Consider the following 21564-nt stretch of genomic DNA (forward strand, 5'->3'; position numbering starts at 1 on the left):
GTCACACGTTTGCCCCCCGACCCAGTGGGTGTGCCTACTTCACCCTGTGTGTGCGTGTCAGGAGGTGTGCGGTGGACCTTCCCTGCTGGTGTGGTGCCTGTGTGTGTTGTGGTGGGTGCATGCTGACGTCTGGGTGTACGTGGGACAGGCATGGGAGTGGGAAGTGTGGATGGGGCAGGGGTAGGGGGTGGGACGTAGCGCTGCAGGAGACCCACTGCTGCAGTCAGTGTCGAGTCTATCGACCTCAGCAAGCTGCGTTGCTCAGCCTGCGATGAGTGAATGCCCTCCAAGTATGCCTCCATGTTGTTGAGGACCTGGCTGTGGCCATGGAGGACATTCAGGATCGCAGCCTGACCAATCTGCAACTGCCGCTGGATGTCCACAGACTCGGCATTGGCGGCAGCAGTGGAGACAGGGGCAGGGGGTGCGGTGCGGTGCCTGGCATGAAGGAGACATGCGGTGACTGGGCACGCTGGGAAGGGACACGAGCAAGTGGGAGGCGGCTGATGGCAATGGAGGGGGCGGGGCGAGATGTAGTGCTGCTGTCAGATGGTGGTGCAGCCTCCGCCCACTCGGAGAGATCATCCTCGGACCCGTCAGCTTCATACTCTGTTGTGCCAGTCGACAGGTCCCCGGCTTCACTCTCCTCCGCCTCAGTCCCACTCAATGTGCCACCCACGATGTCACCGCTGGCACTGGTGCTCGGTCCCTCTGCTCCGTCTGTGGCCATGTCTCCCTCTGTGTCCCCCGACGATGCTGTGGGCAGGGTGAAGAGACAGAAATTAATCATACACCTGTATACATATGTCACATGAGTCCAATCTACATAGGTTACAGTGCATAGCCTGAAACAAAAGAAGAGTTACATCTACAAAACAAGGTACATATGTAGGGCATGCAAGACACAGTTGTTTGACCGACCATGCCACTGAAAAACTATGGAGAGCATGACACAATAGCAAATGAGATTAAATGGAATTTTGACTGAGGAGCAAGGCCCTGGGGACAATCCAGCACTGCATCTGCACCACACAGCGTGGCAGGAAATAGGAATGAGCAGGGACCATAGCCAGGAACTAGAGGCACATGCAGCATAGGTAATACTGAAAACATGCCCACCCTGACTGGCTCACTGCACCTTGAGTGTATGTCCAGACAAACATCCCACACTGGCCAGTCCTAGCAATGAGATTTCTGGTTTTGACATGTAGGCCATGGCCGCACCACCCACCCCCTACATGAGACAATTCTTTGGAGACACAGGAAGCACTTACATCTCTTAGTCTGGGTGAAATACACATGGGATGCAAAAATTCAATATTGCACACAAAATACCCAAGGTGCGCCTGTCCAAATAATCATGTACAAATGGGCATCATCAGATGATTGTAACAAGACACACAGGCAATGGCCACCGTGAGTATGAACAAGGAAAATCAGGTCAGGCTGTACAGTGGACACTTGTACTACATTTCACGTCAATATACATTGGGCCAGGGGACAATGGCACTGAGCACAACCTATGCTGTAGACACAGAGATTGTCGACATTTTCGGATTACACACATGATACCTAGGAAAATATGCCCCTGGGGACAGTAGTGGCCACACAACTCCATGCTCCTGAATGGGAATGACTGCAACACACGCTACTATCCCTGCACTATGCGTACCGCACACTCATGCACATCATGTCACAGGCCACCACATGGGACATGCCTGCTGGAAGGCCTGGCACTCGAGAGATTAACTCCCATGTCTAGACTCAGCATTAGTGCCAACTGACATGGAACCCACAAGTCCAGAACTGGACAGGGCACAGGCAAGGTCCCAAAACCTGTTACACACCACCCCCACACATGATGCTGCAGGCATAGTACACGTGGAGAAGGTGCCAGGCTACATAACCTTGTGACGGAGTGACTACACACAGACCAGGGAACACATTGAAAGGAGGGGAAGGGAAGCAGGAGAGCACTGCAATACTGTGGGTAACAGGATCTGCACAGCACCATTAAACCATGGCAGTGTATCCATGGAACAGTGCACTTACAAATGCTGGTGAAATACAACAAACACACATGTACCTACCCCCTTCCTGCTGCTGCATCTCCTGTAAGCGCCTGTCCAAGTCTGGAAAGACCACCGCCAGCACACGCTTGTGGATGTGGGAGAGACTGCGGCGCCCGCGGTTCTTATGGCTCTCAGGTGAGTCCCCCAGCAGGACCCGTGCGATCCTCCGCGTCCAGCACCGGATATCCTGCCAGCGTTTTCTCACCTGGGACAGGCGCCGCTTCCGACCATCCGCACTCCTCACGGCGCTGACGGCGGTCAGCCATATCTGCTCCTTGGCAGAGGCGCCTACCTGTGAGGATGAACAAGTGACACTACATCAATACACCTGCAACATGTCACAGAAACAGATATGAGAAGAAATTAGCTGGTTACAACAAGGCATGTCATGCAGCCAACACATTGCACCTTTGCCATAGGGACATTCTCCTCTGGGGAAGGGCAAAAGCAGTACGTGCCAGTGAAAGTACACATGTGGAATGAGGGCAAAGACACAATCAATGATCAAGGCTCACACTGTGCATCACACCCACCCCTCCTGTCTCTGGGCACTGCTGGGAGTGTTAGGCACCCACCCCTCCTGTCTCTGGGCACTGCTGGGAGGACTCTGCACCCACCCCTCCTGTCTCTGGGCACTGCTGGGAGTGTTAGGCACCCACCCCTCCTGTCTCTGGCCACTGCTGGGAGTGATAGGCACACACCCCTCCTGTCTCTGGGCACTGCTGGGAGGACTCTGCACCCACACCTCCTGTCTCTGGGCACTGCTGGGAGGACTCTGCACCCACCCCTCCTGTCTCTGGGCACTGCTGGGAGTGATAGGCACCCACCCCTCCTGTCTCTGGCCACTGCTGGGAGTGATAGGCACACACCCCTCCTGTCTCTGGGCACTGCTGGGAGTGATAGGCACACACCCCTCCTGTCTCTGGGCACTGCTGGGAGGACTCTGCACCCACCCCTCCTGTCTCTGGGCACTGCTGGGAGTGTTAGGCACCCACCCCTCCTGTCTCTGGGCACTGCTGGGAGGACTCTGCACCCACCCCTCCTGTCTCTGGGCACTGCTGGGAGTGTTAGGCACCCACCCCTCCTGTCTCTGGGCACTGCTGGGAGGACTCTGCACCCACCCCTCCTGTCTCTGGGCACTGCTGGGAGGACTCTGCACCCACCCCTCCTGTCTCTGGGCACTGCTGGGAGACATCAGGCATTCCCCCCCTGGGACCCCCCCCTACAGTACATAGCATGTGTGTTACACCTGGACACAATGGCAGAAGTCACAGTCACAAAAAAGGGACACAGTCTGTGCTAGTGGACTCTGCACTCACCTGATAACCTGCTCGCCCATACAGCATGGGGTACTGTGGGAGGATCACATCCAGCAAAGCCAGGTTCTCCTCCAGGGTGAATGGCTGTGACCTCTCCACAGCCCTTGACATGGTTGCAGGGAATCAGTAGCAGCAGCTGGGTCGTGGAATACAAATATGTGCAGGCAAGTGCTCCCTCATGGGACCTGGCTGCCTTATATCTGCCTTGCTGGCCTATTTCATGCACAGGAGTACAGAGTGATTGGTCACTCACATTTGCATCCTATGTTTCCTCCAATCCCTTCAAACCTAGCACAGTCAGTGGGTTCTCATTCTGTTTTTTTCTTCAGCATGATGTTAACCCCACAAACACATTGCAACAAAGTAGATTCATTCCAACTGACTTCTGCTGTGCACCTTCCAGAACACATTCAAAATTTAAACTTGGTCTCCATGACAACCAGCATGCATGTAGGCCGTAATACTTGTCCCTCATGTGTCCCCTATGTAATTTGGAGCTTCACACACAGGTACGGTGCGTTCCGGGGCCCTAGGGCACCCCAAATGCATAGCAACGGCCCGTACACGCGTGCGTACGTTCACTATCACTATGGGTGTCCTCGCGTATGCGTACTCGTAGTGATAGTGAGCGTACAGGCGTGTGTACGGGCCGTACCACTACGAGTACGCATACGCGAGGACACCCATAGTGATAGGGAGCGTACAGGCGTGTGTACGGGCCGTACCACTACGAGTACGCATACGCGAGGACACCCATAGTGATAGGGAGCGTACAGGCGTGTGTACGGGCCGTACCACTACGAGTACGCATACGCAAGGACACCCATAGTGATAGGGAGCGTACAAGCGTGTGTACGGGCCGTACCACTACGAGTACGCATACGCGAGGACACCCATAGTGATAGGGAGCGTACAGGCGTGTGTACGGGCCGTACCACTACGAGTACGCATACACGAGGACACCCATAGTGATAGGGAGCGTACAGGCATATGTACGGGCCGTACCACTACGAGTACGCATACGCGAGGACACCCATAGTGATAAGGAGCGTACAGGCGTGTGTACGGGCCGTACCACTACGAGTACGCATACGCAAGGACACCCATAGTGATAGTGAACGTACGCACGCTTGTACGGCCCGTTCCACTATGGGTGTTCTTGCGTATGCGTACTCGTAGTGGTACGGCCCGTACACACGCCTGTACGCTCGCTATCACTATGGGTGTTCTTGCGTATGCATACTCGTAGTGGTGCGGACCGTACACATGCCTGTACGCTCACCATCACTATGGGTACACATACGGCAGCACTCCCATAGTGATACGGGAACGTACACAGGCCCTCTTAGCAGAAGTACGGTGGTTTTCACACATCACAGTGGTGACAGGCAGCACACAGGAAGGAATAGGGCTGACATACTTGTCCATGGATGGACATCAAGGCATTGTCTGGGCAGTACTACATGTGTGGGGCACAGGTGTGAAAGGCTGTGATGTGGCACATTACTCCTGAGTGGAGAAGGCACCAGATGTATAATGAGATGTGTACAGATGTTATGTGTGACGGTGCAATGTGTGCCAGGCATGCCCTTAACTCCTTTGACATGTGTGCATGTCGTACTGCACACTTGGGATGAGCGTCACTGGCATGGCACGGTCCCCAACACACGCAAGTGTCCCCTGATGCCCGGTACAGGGGTTACCACACCAGACATGTCACTACACACGGTGCACGATGTGACTATGTCATGTATGTGTGGGGTGTTCCCATTAGCTTGATGTTGGTGCTCCCTCAAAAGCATCAGCTGTTGCAGCAACCAACATGTGTCTGTGTGTAGATGGACATGGCACACTGTTACGCACACCAGGCCACATGTGGTATCGGATGTGAGGTGCGTATGTATGCATGGGACACGGAGTAGCGTAACAAGGACATGTCTGCATCCTCTCAATGAATGTGTGGTGAGTCATCACATGTACACCTTCATGGCAAGGTGTGTGGGCTGTCCTAGTATAATGTCATGTGACCTGTGGCTCTAGTGTTCCGCTACCAGTCTCTGAAATCGACATCCTACTTCTGCTGATGTGTTGATGTATGTCACTCCTGTGTTGCGTCTGGCTGTTCACTTACACTGGGACACAGCTAATCCCATGCCATGGCATGTGGAGGTTCACAATCTCCGTGTGTAGCTGGGGCTTGGTAGGAGTGTCACCTGGCAGCCATACGTGTCCAGGGCATGTAGCACATACCTGACTCCGTATGTAGCATATGTGTATTGACAGATTAACATGTGCTCTGTCCAAATAATTGTTGTTGTGGTGCACTCACTCTTCCTTGTCACTTCCAAATTACTGCAGAGCGCCGCCTCTTCACCGACCAATTCCGGACTTGGCTGCCATGCGGGAGAATGACTGTATCCGGTGTTACCGCTTCCCCCAACGGTTGATTCTGGACTTGACGGCGAGACTGGCACCACACCTGCAACCGCAGCACAGGTATCCTACAGCACTGACACCCAAGCTGAAGGTAATGGCAGCCCTACATTTTCTAGCCACGGGTACCTTTCAAAATACCATAGCTCATGTTGGTGGCATGTCCCAGAGCATGTTCTGCCGTGTGCTGCATGATTTCTTAGAGGCCATGTTGATTCACCTGGATGACTTCATCCATTTTCCTACCCCAGAAATGTTGACTGGGGTCAAGCGTGGATTCTATGCCCTGGGAGGGATGCCCCATGTCATTGGGTCCATAGATGGGACACATGTGGCTTTGGTACCACCACACGCACAGGAGGTAGCGTACCGGAATCGCAAGCACTACCACTCCATCAATGCCCTTGTGGTGTGTCTGTCCAATATGGTGATTTCCCATGTCTGTGCTCGTTTTCCAGGATCAGCACACGATGCCTACATCATGAGGCGTAGCAGGATGCCTGAAATGATGACGCAGCTGCGCAACGAACGAGCATGTGTTGTTGGTGGGTACACACTGTCTGTCCTGTATTTTGCATAGACTTTCAGCACGACCGCTTCTCCTGTCCTACTTATGTCCATGTGCTTTCCATGTAGGGGACGCTGGCTATCCCAACATGCCATGGCTGATCACACCTCTCCGCAACCCCATCACGCCGGCCCAGCTCCGCTACAACACCGCCCATGGCCGGACAAGGCGAGTGATAGAGAGGACGTTTGGCCTCCTGAAGAGCCGATTCAGATGCCTCCACAAGACCGGCGGCGCCCTCCCATATGCCCCGGCGAAGGTCTGCAAAATCTTCATGGTCTGCTGCATGCTGCACAACATGGCAGTTGAGAAAGCTGTTCCACTCATCCTGGATCAAGATGACCAGGACCATCCACCCGTGGAGGACGAAGGGCTTGGCAATGGGGCTAATGATGTGGAGGATGTGGCGCCGCAAGAGGACATCCGGACTCAGCTCATACGCGACTTCTTTGCTTAGTGGTGAGTACCAGTGTCTGAGTGTGCACGCATTGGTCCCCGTGTGGCATGTGTTGCGATGTGTGTCTCCACCGGCATGTATGGCACGTGAGTCAGAGGTGTGTGTGGGTGTGTCACTGGAGTGATGGTGCCAGTGATGGTTGTATTTCCCCAGTCATAATTGTGACCTAGCATGTTGTCATCCATACATGTGTCGAGTACATGCACATGCAAGTGGCTGTGCTTTTTGTGGCTGACTTCTTGTGTGTCTCTCTTCCCCAGGTACTTGCGCATGCCGTCTGCTGTTTGCATTGTTGTGGCACTGCTATCCCTCATGGACACGTCATCGTGTGCTGACTCAGCGTTACAGGCACGGACACGTTTGGAAGTCACCTTAGGGTAAGGGATGCATCAGGGGTGTATTGGGTGTGGCAGTTGTTCACGATGTATGCACACTGCCCCTGTCGATGTTTGGTTCCTCTGCAGACATGTAGCATCACCATGGTACACATTACATGCAGCTGGGTACACCTGAATAGATGGTCAGACTTGTTGACAGTCATCAGTGATGGGATTGTGGAATGTGATGATGGCATCAATGTGTGTAACACTGCCCTCGGACACATACGGTTTGCATTGGCTTGACATGCTGTGGGACTTCCACATCAGCGGCTCAATGGTGTATGGCAGGCTCTCCGTGAGCAGCTGGGGGTGTTTAGCTGTTATCCGACACTTGTGTGCCAGTTCCATGGCTATCACGCATTTGTGCTGCAGAAGGGGGGTGCCAGTGTTGGACCCACATGTTACTCCACATGAACTGTTCATGTGTACTTCGAGTTGCCTCTGCAATCCCGAATTCATGACTAATAAAGATGTCCCTATGCCTCCAAGGTGCCTCTTCTCAGTCAATGCTGCTGTGTTGCCACGGTGCATCCGGCATGTCTGGCATGGTTTTCCGTGATAGTGGCTATGTGTCTATGTGTCGAGTAGCAAGATGCAAGCTGTTTGTGTGGGATTAGACTGTGTATTGTGCATGATGCCCATGACTGTGTGGGTATTGTGACATGTGCCATCCCCATGCATCCAACGTTGGCCAGGCCACCATTCTCTGCATCCACCGGACTCAAGCTTGCAGGACATGGTTCTGCCACCTGTCTACACATACCTGGGTGCCCCCCAGGACACTCAACATGATCCCTGACCTCTGCGCATGACTGTTGCTGTACTCAATATGTCTGTCGGCACGGTTGTGAGGCCACCCCCTCAGCTGGTTGGGCCCATCACGGGTGTGTATGGTGCTCCATGTCTGTCTTGCCTAATACACTGTGACCCGTGTGTCCTGTGCCAGACTCAGGCCCCAGGGTGCGGATGGTTGAAGTCAAAAGAGAACTCAGGCATGGTTAGACTTTACAAGACACATGTAAGGTAATAATGCAACCAGCAGGCATCTTCTCTTCATGGTGTGACTTTTTATTTTAGTGGGGGGGGGGGGGGGTTGACATGAGGGGCTTTCCGGGTGTGTGGAATCCAAAGTTCACTAGGGGAGTTGGTGTCCTTGTCATTTGAAATCCTCAGAGTCCATGCCACAGTCTTTGTCAACATTGGTCAGACAGTGACCAGCAAGGCCATGTGGCAGAGAATGTCTTTTGATGCTATGATGCTGCTGCTCCAGTGGGCCAGGTGCCAGGCCAGGTGTCCTGGGAGATGGTGCTGTAGCGCCGACCCTCACGGTCTTTTCCGTGGATGACCCGCCCTCCTGCGGGGACCCTCAGAAGCAGGCCGTGACGATGTTTGGGATGCTCCATCGGATGTTTCCTCCTCCTCCTCCTGATCCCTCCCTGTGGGTGGTGATGTTCTACGCCTTCTGGCACAGGGAGGGTTGCCCATGTTGTCGGCCATCCGACGGAGTGTAGTGTGAATTCCCGTGAACACCGTCACGAGCTCAGCCTGTCTGTCCTCCATCCTCCGTTGGTGTTGCAGTAGACAGGCATGTAGCTCCGCATGTTGCTGGGCCTGCTGGGTCTTGATCCCCTCGAGGACGGACACAACCTGGGCCATGCCCGCGGTGTCCTGCCGGTATGTGTCCAGGATGTTTCGGACATGGGCATATACCGGTTCCCCAGCTAACTGGTCAGGCTGGCGCCTCCGCCATCCTCCGCTCCCACCACCCCTGCCCACTTGCGCCTGGCCTGCCGTTGTGGGCACATCGGGTCTCCGGGACCCCTGAGGGATGGCATTTGCGGTGTTGCCTGCCTCCTCCTGGGTGCCCGGAGAACCTTGTCGCTCCTGGACAGACTGGCTGCTTTGTGGTGGTGGGGCAGGGATCCTGGGTGTCTCCTGGGATGTGGCAGGAGTGGGGGTGGTGGTTGGCCCCGTTGTACCTGACGCAGGTGCTGCAGGTCGTTGGACACCAGAGGGGCCAGGTTGGTCGGGGTCGTCCACAGAGTGGTGAGAGTCGTCGCTGCCGGTGGGATCGGCCTCCCGCAGAGCCGGGTCCTGTGAGTCTTCCCCCCCAGTGTTGGGGGGTGAACCACGACGTTGACCTGTGTGTGAGAGAGACAATGTTAATTTTGTTCCATGCAACATCCATGTTTCATTAGTTTCAAAGTTGGAACATTTCCTCTGGGTATTTGGATCTGTCTAGCATTCCACTCAAAGTGCACTTGTGCATGGGTATGTCCCTTGGGCACAGCTTTGGCAACTTTAACTATGTGTGGCACAGTCTTAGTTGCTGCGTCAAGTGTGACTGCAGTCAGCAGTGGAGTGGGCAGGTGTGGCGAGCCAGGCATTGGCGCCTTCCGTGTTGCACTGTACGTGGGCACATGAAGTTGTTCCACACACTTCAATGATGCAGGTAGCTGTCGTTGTGCTCGTGCACAGGTTGTGACATGGCCCTGTGTTTTGCCATGGAGGAGAGGGGGGATGCTGGCACTGGCCACCCTTGTCTACATGCACGCAGTCCACCTGCTGACGAGCAGACATTCCCACACACCACAAGGCTGATTTGCTCTCCCTGTGTCTCCCTCCCTATCTGTCCCCCTCTCCCTCCCTCTGTGTGTCACCCTCTGTCACCTCAGCCCAGCTTCCTGGGCACACACTGTTAGCAGTTCTTTGAATGGCCCTTGGATTGTTGCTGTGAGTTTGTTTCTGATCTCCAGGCACCCATTGGGTATAGTGTCTGCGCTGCTGCTGTGGTGGTGTGTGCTGCCACTCTTTCACAGTGTTGGCTGTTCATTAGCTGCTGTCATGTGCAAAAACGTGCCTTCACCCCCATGTGTTAATGCAAGGCGTCCGCCATTTGCTGGCAAGTCTTTCCTGTGTGGGGACACACTGTTTGTCTGGCTGAGACCTAGGCCATATGGGCAGACGGCATTGTTGTCTGCTTCTGAGTTGCACTATGTGATTTTTGGGGCCCACCCTCCCGCCATCCGGGTTACCGTGTCACGTGTTGGTGTCTTCTGTGGCCTGTGACTTGACATTGTCCAGCTGGGTGCATGGGGCATGGTGGCGCCAGTGGCATATGCGTGTTCATGGAGTGTGGTTGAGTCATGCCATTGCTTGGGGTGGTTGCGTGCCTGTTTGTGAGTTTGGTTGTGGATGACGTTCCCCCCGTGTGAGGTGCGTTGTTTGTGTACTCACCTGGGTCTCGGAGTCCTCCTAATCCTTCGACTGTCTCCACCGGCAGTATGGCCATCACCCTCTCCTCCCAGGGATGGTAGTGTACGGGTCTGCGGGACGGCCCTCCTCCAGTGACGTTGGCCTGGTTGTGTTCATCCGTCATCTTGGCTCGGACCCTCCTCCGCAGATCGTACCACCTGGCTTGGCATTCCTGCTTGTTCCTTCTGGTGTCCGCAACAGCATTCACAGCATCGACGATGGTCTGCCACATGGCTGTTTTTGCTGAAATGCTGGTCTGTCTGACCAATGTTCCAAAGAGCTGTGGCTCGACTCTGAGGATTTCATCGACAAGGACCTCCAACTCTCGGTCAGTGAACTTTGGATTCTTGTTAGTGGGCATGGTGAGGGGTGTGGGTGTGGATGGTGGGGGGGGTGTGTGTGGATGGTTGTGGGTGTGTGGGTGTGGTTGTGCAGGTGTGTGTGTGTGAATGTGATGAGGGGGTGTTTGTGAAGGTGTGTGTGTGAAGGTGTGCAAGTGTAAGGTGTGGTGAAGCTTCTAATATGGTGCTGTAGGTTGTCTGTGGGGTCTGGCAGCAGTGAGTCTGTTGCAAAGGCTCATGGTTTGTGTGTGTTGGCCCTTTTTATTGGTCCATTGGTGGGTGTGGCTGTGTTTGAACTTTGGGTGGGTGTGTTATAAGGAGTGGTGGTGTTTTGGGCCTCTGTTTGGTTTTGGCAGTTGCAGGTCAGTGAATGTGTTGTTTTAGTGGTTGTTGGACATGTTTAGTGGCTTTGTGCCATTCGAATGGTGTATTCTTGTGTCGTTTTGGTTTGTCCTGGTTGTGTACGTGCGTTTTTAGCGTGTGTATGGTGTGTACATGGGCCATTTTGTTGTACAGTGCTGTCCTTGTGTGTGGCTTGGTACGACTCGTACATGCGGTTGTGATGTTGGGGCCTGGGGTGCGCTCCGTACTTAGAATGTTGTGGTGGGGGTATGCTCCATGCATACGCGGGTGGGGGTACGACTCTAACGTACACGGGTGTAGATACACGGGGGTATGACACGTACGTAGAGGGGGGGTAGGACACGTACAGGGGTGTACATACACGGGGGGGTACGACACGTACACGGGTGTACATACACGGGGGTACGACACGTACACGGGTGTACATACACGGGGGGGTACGACACGTACACGGGTGTACATACACGGGTGGGGGTACGACACGTACAGGGGTGTACACACACGGGGGTACGACACGTACACAGGTGTACATACAGGGGGGGTACGACACGTACACGGGTGTACATACACGGGGGGTAGGACACGTACAGGGGTGTACATACACGGGGGTACGACACGTACAGGGGTGTACATACAAGGGGGGGTACGACACGTACACGGGTGTACATACATGGGGGCTACGACATGTACAGGGGTGTACACACACGGGGGTACGACACGTACAGGGGTGTACACACACACAGGGGTACGACACGTACACGAGTGTACATACATGGGTGGGGGTACGACACGTACATGGGTGTACATACACGGATGGGGGTACGACACGTACATGGGTGTACATACACGGGTGGGGGTACGACACGTACAGGGGTGTACACACACGGGGGGTACGACACGTACACGGGTGTACATACAGGGGGGGTACGACACGTACACGGGTGTACATACACGGGGGTAGGACACGTACAGGGGTGTACATACACGGGGGGTACGACACGTACAGGGGTGTACATACAGGGGGGGTACGACATGTACACGGGTGTACATACACGGGGGGTACGACACGTACAGGGGTGTACATACACGGGGGTACGACACGTACACGGGTGTACATACACGGGGGGTACGACACGTACAGGGGTGTACACACACGGGGGTACGACACGTACACGGGTGTACATACACGGGTGGGGGTACGACACGTACAGGGGTGTACATACAGGGGGGGGTGTACATACACGGGGGGGTGTACATACACGGGGGTACGACTCAAACGTACGGGGGCTGGGGGGAGTGTTGGGCGCGTATGCGGGCACATGTCTCCATGGTTGCTATGGGAGTTCGGTGCGGACGGTGTTTTTTCCATGTGGTTGTAACATCGGACGCACGGGATGGATCGTGATTCCCCGGTCGGACTTCACTTTTCACATTTGTACGGAGATTCGTCCGAGGACGTGTCGGACACATTTTCCGACCCGAGGACGTGTGGGGAATTATTCCGAATGCGATTCGTATGGTCTTTTTCCCATGCGAATCGTAATTGGCAGTTTGTACGGCACTTGTACGATTCGTACGGTAAAAAGACCGGATACGAGTCGTACGGGGAAAATTTTTACCGGATCGTGATCGGCACCATAATAGAGAAAATAGTACTAATCATGGCTGCCGGGGCGGCAAGAAATGGGAAGGATTATACCTTAATGAGTGTTTATACCGAACATGGGACTGTGAATGGACAGTGTTACACACTTTGGGAGTTATCGTTTTTAAACTTATGAACTATTGGTGTTGTAGCTCTTAATGTTGTTTAGGGAACTTTCAATATGGATGCTGTTAAAAATATAGAAGGAAAGAGAATGCATAATTCAAAGTCTCCAGTCCAGATATGGAATTAGAAGGCAGGCTCCTCTCTTGGGAGAGCAACTTGTGGACATTCATCCGTGCATACTTTCTGCAAATGTTTTTTACTGTTTTTAGCACAATACACTACAGATGCACATCATTAACAGTTCTGATAATGCATCTAATACAGAATTGGCAATGACACCAGAAAAACAAGCATTGGTAAAGCCAATAGGTCTTGCCTATGGAAGAGGTATTGGCTTTGCCAATGTGTTTTAGCCATGCTGTACACTAGTGTGGCTGCTGTTAAGCATGGCTAAAAGTTAGTGGCATACAGGAGACTGCCATGGAGTGTTGTAGAGTAGAATGGGAAAGAGTGGATTAGAGTGGCATACGTTGGGGTGAGTGGAGTTGAGTAGAGTGGTGTACATTGGAGGAGTGTAGAGTGGACTGCTGTAGAGTGCAATGGTGTAGAGGGTTGCAAAGTATAGTGTCATAGAGTGCAGCTGCATAGAATTTAGCAGCATACCAAACAGTGTCGTAGAATGCAGTAGCGTAGATCTTGAATAGTAGAGTGTAGGGGCGCAGAGTTGACTGGCGCAGAGTAGAGTTGCGCAGAGTGCAGAGTAGCATAGAGTGGCATATGGTGAAGCGGCATAGAGTGGTGCAGAGTAGAGTGGCGTAGAATGGTGTAGAGTAGAGTATAGTGCCATTGAATGCAGTGGCGTAGAGTGGAGTGCTGAAGAGTGCAATTGCATAGAGTGGAGTGATGCAAATTAGAGTGGTGTAGAGTGCAGTGGCTTAGAGTGAATTGGCACAGAATGCAGTAGTGCAGAGTAGAGTGCATTGGTGTGGAAAGGTGTAGAGCGCACTGGCGTAGAGTACAGAGACAGAGTATAGTGGTACTGAGTAGAGTGACTTTAATTACAGTGATGCAGAGTACAGTGCAGTGGCATAGAGTACAGTGGCACAGAGTGGAGCAGATCAGATTCCAGCGGTGTGGAGTGGCATACAGTAAAGTATAGTGAACTGATGTAGAGTGCAATACAGTTGAATACAATGCAGCATCGTAGAATGTAGTGGCATAGTTTAGAGTGTAGTGGAGTAGAGTGTAGTGTGGAGTGGTGCAGAGTAGTGTGGCATAGAGTGCAGTGGCGTAGAGTAGAGTGGAAGAGAGTGCAATGGCATAGACTAGAGTGGCATAGAGTAGAGTGGTGTAGGGTGCAGTAGTGTAGAGTGCAGTGATGCATAGTAGAGTGGCATAAATTGCATTGGCACAGAGTACAGTGTTGCAGAGTAGGGTGTTGTAGAGTGCTTTGGTGTAGAGTGCAGTGGTGCAGAGTAGAGTACTGTGGCATTGAGTGCACTGGCGTAGAGTGCAGTGGTTTAGAGAAGATTGGCGTAGAGTGCAATGGCATGCAGTGGAGTGGCGAAGAGTGGTGTAGAGTAGAGTGACTGAGTAGATTGTTTCAGAGTAGAGTGAAGTCGCATAGAGTGGAGTGGTGTAGGGTAGAGTGCAGTGGTGTAAAGGTTAGTGGCGTAGAGTGTAATCGCATAAAGTAGTATAGAGTGCAGTGGCATAGAGTGCAGTGGTACAGAGTAGATTAGAGGGGCGTACAGTGAATTGGCATAGAGTGCGAGGTGTACAGTGGAATAGCACAGAGTAGAGTGCATTGACGTAGAATTAATTGGCATAGAGTGCAGTGTTACAGAGTGACATAGTTACAAACCACTAAGCAACAAGCGGAATACATTCCCAGGGACGTTTCATGAGTGTCCCCAAGATGCATTTAGCAAACCAGACAGCTGCACTGTCTGGTAGTCTTCGACCTAAAAACAGTGGAACAAGAAACTGTGCCAAAGTAAGTCCCACCTTTTCATCTGATTCTCTACTAGGTCCTCGCTCACTGCACTTCAGCTGTGAAGTACGTTTTTGCTTGCCACATGAGCAGTATTTTAGTGGCCTTGCCTGTATTTTTTCTTCAAGACATGCTAAAAAACACAGGAAAACCATTAAAAGGCAGCATTTTCCCAAGTTTTTAATATAAACGTAAAGCAACAAAAATCATAATGAAAAAGCATCAAGACTTTTAATCCTGTATAAACTACTCCTAAATATTTTAAAGGGAACCAAAGAAGGATTAACAGTGTTAAGTAAAAAGTTTATGGAGAATGTTGCACAAAGAAGGTGCCAATTTTAAGTTCATTCATGGTAGATGGGTAGTCCTTGCTTCACACCAGCTATTACCTTGAATGTGAAGCATTCTCAAAACTAAAACAATATGTCTAATTCATCAAAAATGCAACACACTTCCTGCATTTCAAAGCCGCTAGGTAAACCTGGAACATTCCAAGCAAAGCCTCCTCCCAGAATGATGGCGGAGATGTCTGATGTCTATCTCCCACTCCCATCTTCCATCAGGCTGTGGTAGCCTTAGGAGGTGGGTGAAACCTGAGTCTGGATTACAAGGTTCTCAGTTTCTCGTTTTTACAGATTTTTACACATACAGGCTAAAAACTATGTGCTTACTGTCTGTATTTTTAAAAGCAGAAAAATGCAGAAAATTGTCCTTTTGTGAGAGACTCTCCATGCTGTCCTTTATGAATTCCAGGCCAACTCGCAGATAGATAGCATGGAGAGTTAAAAACAGGATGAGATTTCCCTAAATATTGGCATTTGTTAATATAGATTTATATATAATGCTAATATTTTTCAGTGAGTGTAGTGTTTTGTTATATTTGGCTGCTTAGTTTGCCAAAATGTGGCAGGCATCAAGCATGTTTATCAGTTAAATAAATATTGAAATATACCATTTTACGACACCATTATTTCTCAAAACACTAAATAAATATGGAGAGATAATAAGATGGACAACGAATAAAGATGGATAAATGCAGACGGAAATGATAAAAAAATAAATACCATAAAATTGGGAGCCCTTAGTACATGCTCGCTAGTCCTTCCTTCGTCTTCCTATACTTACTTATCCAGGGCACAAGTCCTAAAAAAAGAAATGGGGGGACTAACCTAGTTAATCAGAATGCAAGTGGCATCACAGCGAGTGACATCACGGTGTGTGACATCGCCGAGCCTGACATTACGGCGCGTGACATCATAGGAAGTGGCCTCATAAGAAGTGACATCAGATCTTGAACTCTCACATATATGTTTAGCAGGTCTACCATGAGTACACTGGATCACATTTCGAGTACACAGGGAGACCCTCCTGAATTAGGCAGAAGATTCACACTTTTGAAAGCTACACATAAAACAATGGGGCCTTTTGTCAGCGTAAACTTCCTCTACCCATAGTGCTTTACAAGAGAAAATAGGGGTACTTAAATTATTTCAACGCCTCCTCAGTTGTAGTAAGCAATATATAAATTAGATTTTTTTTGTGTAAATGCAGGGAAAGACCAACACATCTGACATTCTTACAGTGCATGCATATCTCCTAAACAGAGCCTGAACAAAGTGAAAATCTCCCTCTCTAAAGTATGTGTGAAGTGCTAACAAGGTGTGAGCCTTTGTTTCCCCTTCATTTGAATCAGGTGTGAGCCTCCTGACTGTTCCTAGCCAGGAGACTCGAACAAAAGGAGGCCTGATGACCCTCCAAATTGGGCCTTTGTTATGGGCCCAGCAGGAGTCTGAACTAAGAAAGTCCCCTACCCACCTGCACGTTATTGAGATTGAAAGCAGACAACAATGTGCAGGCGCTGCTGAATGTGTCCCGGTGTTTGCAAATTACACAGGGACGAATTCTGCATATTTTTCAGTGGGGCCCAACTTCTTGGCAAAGCAGACGGTGTCCACCCTGTGAAAATAGTAAGTGGGTGGACGCCGTCCACCCGCGTGTACCCTGTACTTATCCTTGTATGTTTTCTGTAAGACTAGGTTATGAAGTTCATAGTCCTTCCTTTGTTTTGGTATTGATGGAGCAAGGACTCGCACAAAAGGAGACTTGCTCGGAAGCAATCCTCTCATATAACTCATAATACTGTATTAATTCTGTTCGTTTAACTAATATGCACCACATTACGATATTTTTAGTATAGGAGTGACGCTTGCCTATGTGTTTTATTAACAAATAACTCAAGCACTAATCAAAATGGCTGCTAACGCGGGAATCTTTATTGCGCATGCGTCAACTGCATCTACGTAGTAATGACATGCTATGCTTGGAGGGAATTTCCTGCATCTGCGCAGCTGCTTTAAAAATGGCTGATTGAGAGCTCACATGCAAAGCAGCCGCTTGCTTGAATCTAAACATGCTAGTTACTAAATGTTAATGCTTGGGAAGTTAAATTTAGAATAGAGATAGGTAGTATACAGTAAAACCATGTTATTTTGATTTTATCATGTTTTCTCTTTGACCTCTTTATTGGTTCGTATTTTGGGCCTCTGAACGGGAGAAAAGCCGTTGTCACAGGTGAGCAGCCAAAATATCGAAAATTTTATTTCGACCTACACTAATATCGAGATCTAAATATCGAAGGGACAGAATATCGATGTCAATAATATCTATGGACAGAATATCGATCTCAAGGTAAGTATTTTTATATCGATGTTAGTAATATCGAAGTTAGTAATATCGATATCAAATATATCGGTTACTAATATTGATGTTACTAATATCGATATTTATATTATTGTTATGTATTTTATTATGTATTTAATATGCATGTGTTATATGTTTTTTGTTAAGTGTTTTACTGGTTTGAAAATATATGTATACAATTTTTATATGTTAATAATTGTTTTTTAAGTGAATTTTGTGTTTTAGTACTGTAGCGGGTTGTGGGTTTATAGGGGAATAGGGTGGGAAGTAATTTAATTATATGAAATTAATTATACATTTTTAGGAATTATAAATTAATTTTAATTAATTTTTGCGTTTAAGTTCTGTAGCGGGTTGTGGGTTTATAGGGGAATAGGGTGGGAAGTAATTTAATTGTAATTAAGTAATACATTATTTTCATTTATTGGTATTGATAATTATATTATTGTTAATGAAGTATTAATTGGTAATTAATTTTTATTAATTGGTAATTAGTTTTTATTAATTGATTAATTGATAATTATGTTAAGTGTATTATTTTATTATTGGAGTGTGTTGTGCGTTTATAGGGGAATAGTCTTGGAAGTAATTGAAATCTTATTAAGTAATTATTAAATTTGTTGTTGGGTGTTGATAATTAATTAATTGGACATTAATTATTAATTGGTAATTTATTTAAATTATAAAAATTTAGTTATGAAAAATAATTTCTTGTTGATCAATCATTAATTGTGAATTAAATATGATTAAATTTTATGTATTGATATTTCTAATTAATATATTAATATGTATTTATTAATTGGTAATTAATGTTTCATTATTATTTTGTGGTATAATTTTTGTTAATTGTGCAATATTCTTTTAATGGTAATTACTTTTTAATAATTCATATGTTTTTGGTTATGAAAAATATTTTATTGTTTAATATTTATTATTTGGTAATTAATATTTTTTATTATTTTTTATTGGTATTATTAATTTATTGTTCATTAATTATTAATTGTTAGTTATGTTTGTAATCATAATTTATTGGTATTTGTAAATAATTTTGAGTTGTTTAATAATTAAATCACTAATTATTTTAAATAATTATTTTATTTATAAGTATGTTAGTTTTAACTTCTACGCTATCCAACACTTTCCCTACTGTTGCACTCTCTGGGGTTGGAATAGTAATTTTTATCCCTACGCTATCCAGCACTTTCTGTACTGTTGCACTCTCTGGAGTTGGAATAGTAATTTTGACCCTTACGCTATCCAACACTTTCCCTACTGTTGCACTCTGTGGAGTTGGAAGAGTAATTTTTACCCCTACGCTATGCAACACTTTCCCTACTGTTGCACTCTCTGGAGTGGGAATAGTAATTTTTACCCCTTCGCTATCCAACACTTTCCCTACTGTTGCACTCTCTGGAGTTGGAATAGTAATTTTTACCCCTACGCTATCCAACACTTTCCCTACTGTTGCACTCTCTGGAGTGGGAATAGTAATTTTTATCCCTACGCTATCCAGCACTTTCTGTACTGTTGCACTCTCTGGAGTTGGAATAGTAATTTTGACCCTTACGCTATCCAACACTTTCCCTAATGTTGCCCTCTCTGGAGTGGGAATAGTAATTTTGACCCCTAAGCTATCCAACACTTTCTCTACTGTTGCACTCTGTGGAGTTGGAATAGTAATTTTTACCCCTACGCTATCCAACACTTTCTCTACTGTTGCACTCTCTGGAGTTGGAATAGTATTTTTTACCCCTACGCTATCCAACACTTTCCCTATTGTTGCACTGTCTAGAGTGGGAATTGTAATTTTTACCCCTACGCTATCCAACACTTTCCCTACTGTTGCACTCTCTCGAGTGGGAATAGTAATTTTTACCCCTACGCTATCCAACACTTTCCCTACTGTTGCACTCTCTGGAGTTGGAATAGTAATTTTTACCCCTACGCTATCCAACACTTTCCCTAATGTTGCACTCTCTGGAGTGGGAATAGTAATTTTTACTCCTACGCTATCCAACACTTTCTCTACTGTTGCGCTCTCTGGAGTTGGAATAGTAATTTTTCCCCGTACGCTATCCAACATTTTCCTTACTGTTGTTTTTTTTGGAGCTGGAGTAGTAGTTTTATTGTCTGTGCTATTTAATATTTTTTGTATTATTTTAGCTAATGTAATATATAATTAATTTTAATGATATTCAAATTAAATGTAATTTTTTAAATGTGTTATATATAATTATTTAATTTTTATTCATGTTATTGTTTTATGTGTATGATGTATTTGTAATTTATAATAATGTTTAATAATTTATAAGTTATTAAAACAATTATTAAAACTGATTAAGTAAGTATATATATATTATATATTATATGTATATGTTTAATTAAAGTTTTAATAAATTATATATATTTATTATTAATTTTAAACATTATAAAATATATTTGATTATGTTTATTTTATTTATAAGTATTATTTGGTTTATTTAACATATCTTTTTTTAACTAAAAAATAACATATATTTTTAAAAACAATATTTTTGTCATTCTATATTTTATTTTCGATATTTTTGTACTTACCATATTGTAGATAGGATGTCAATATTCTTGACATCGATATTTTTTTTGCGATATTTTTGTAGGTCGATTTTCTGACCTTCGAAATTTTGTCAGAGATCCGTTGTCACATGGGTTCTACGTGCAGGCGCAGAAGCAGCAAGCTAGAAACTGCAAAACAAATCCTTGAATATCGTCCAAAGAAAACAGATACATCCTGGGAACTTAACCGATCAACCTGAAAAAGGAAGAAGAAAGTCTACAAATTGTATACATTGTATTGATCATAATGTGACATGCGGGTGGGAAATAAAGCATGGGTAACTAAATTAATGGGCGGGAACATTAAACAAAGAACTAGTGAAAATGATTAAACATAGTATGGTGTGATGATCATCTCCCCTTGCCCTGTCCAATCAGAATTAGGGGTTTCACGAAGTTGAAACATTTTGGGGGTGGAACATGAGAATAGAAAGGAATAATTGAGATAGTTTAGTTAGTCACAGTTAGCATGCAGATCAACACGCGCACAGAGAGACCGGGATGCTGTCCGAGAGCTGAGCGAATGCAGAAGAAGAATCAATGCAGACTTAGAAATTAAGCCAATTTATGAGAAGAAGATCACAGAAGAATCGAGGAGGCACATAATTAGACGAAGGCAGCGGAAGAACCGAGGAGGAAGATAGTGTCAGAGAGGGGTTCGACGCAGGCGTCGCATCTAGAAGAGGTCATCTAACCTGTTCTGAATCCTGTCCTGAATCCTGTCCTGAGTTATCCCAGGGGGCCCTTCCAATTCCTTGGCTATGGGGTTGGTTTTCACACCATTCTAGGTAAATATATTTCTGTGCAGTGAGTCATTGTGCTGCTCTCTCTATCCTCTCTTTCCCAGGTCACTGTCATTGAGAATTTAGTTTTTAGGTCTCGCCTACACAGTGCTCATGCGCTGAATAGGAGGACATTTAGCCGTCGCTCTGGTCATTTTCAAGCACACACTCATGCTTGTGGCGGCATCCACCTTGCGGGAGCGCACAGCGGCGTGCCGCAAACATGAGTGCAGTGCTTGAAAATGATCAGACTGCTCTCCAAGCGCGCGCGTCTCGCCCACACGTCCCGGCTACTCACTCGCTCCGCCCTCTCTGTCTCCTTGCTCGTGTTTCTTGTTTACACATAATTCCCCCACTTCATTTGGAAGTCCCACAACCATCTTTGTATCCCCCGCGCAATTCTGCTTCCTCTTCTCGTTTAGGTTTTCATTCCCGAGAATGGACTTTCCATTGCTCAGTATCGCCTTTCTCTCTGTATTTATTCAGGACGGTTTCTGCCGTAAACAGCCTGCGGACGGCGCGTGCAGTCATAACTCGAGCATCATCCCCGCACCTCTTGAAAGAAATGAAGTGAACGTAGGTCCTTGTTTGCCCTCTG

This window comes from Triturus cristatus, chromosome 12 (assembly GCF_964204655.1).
Source record: "Triturus cristatus chromosome 12, aTriCri1.1, whole genome shotgun sequence".
NCBI lineage: Eukaryota > Metazoa > Chordata > Amphibia > Caudata > Salamandridae > Triturus > Triturus cristatus.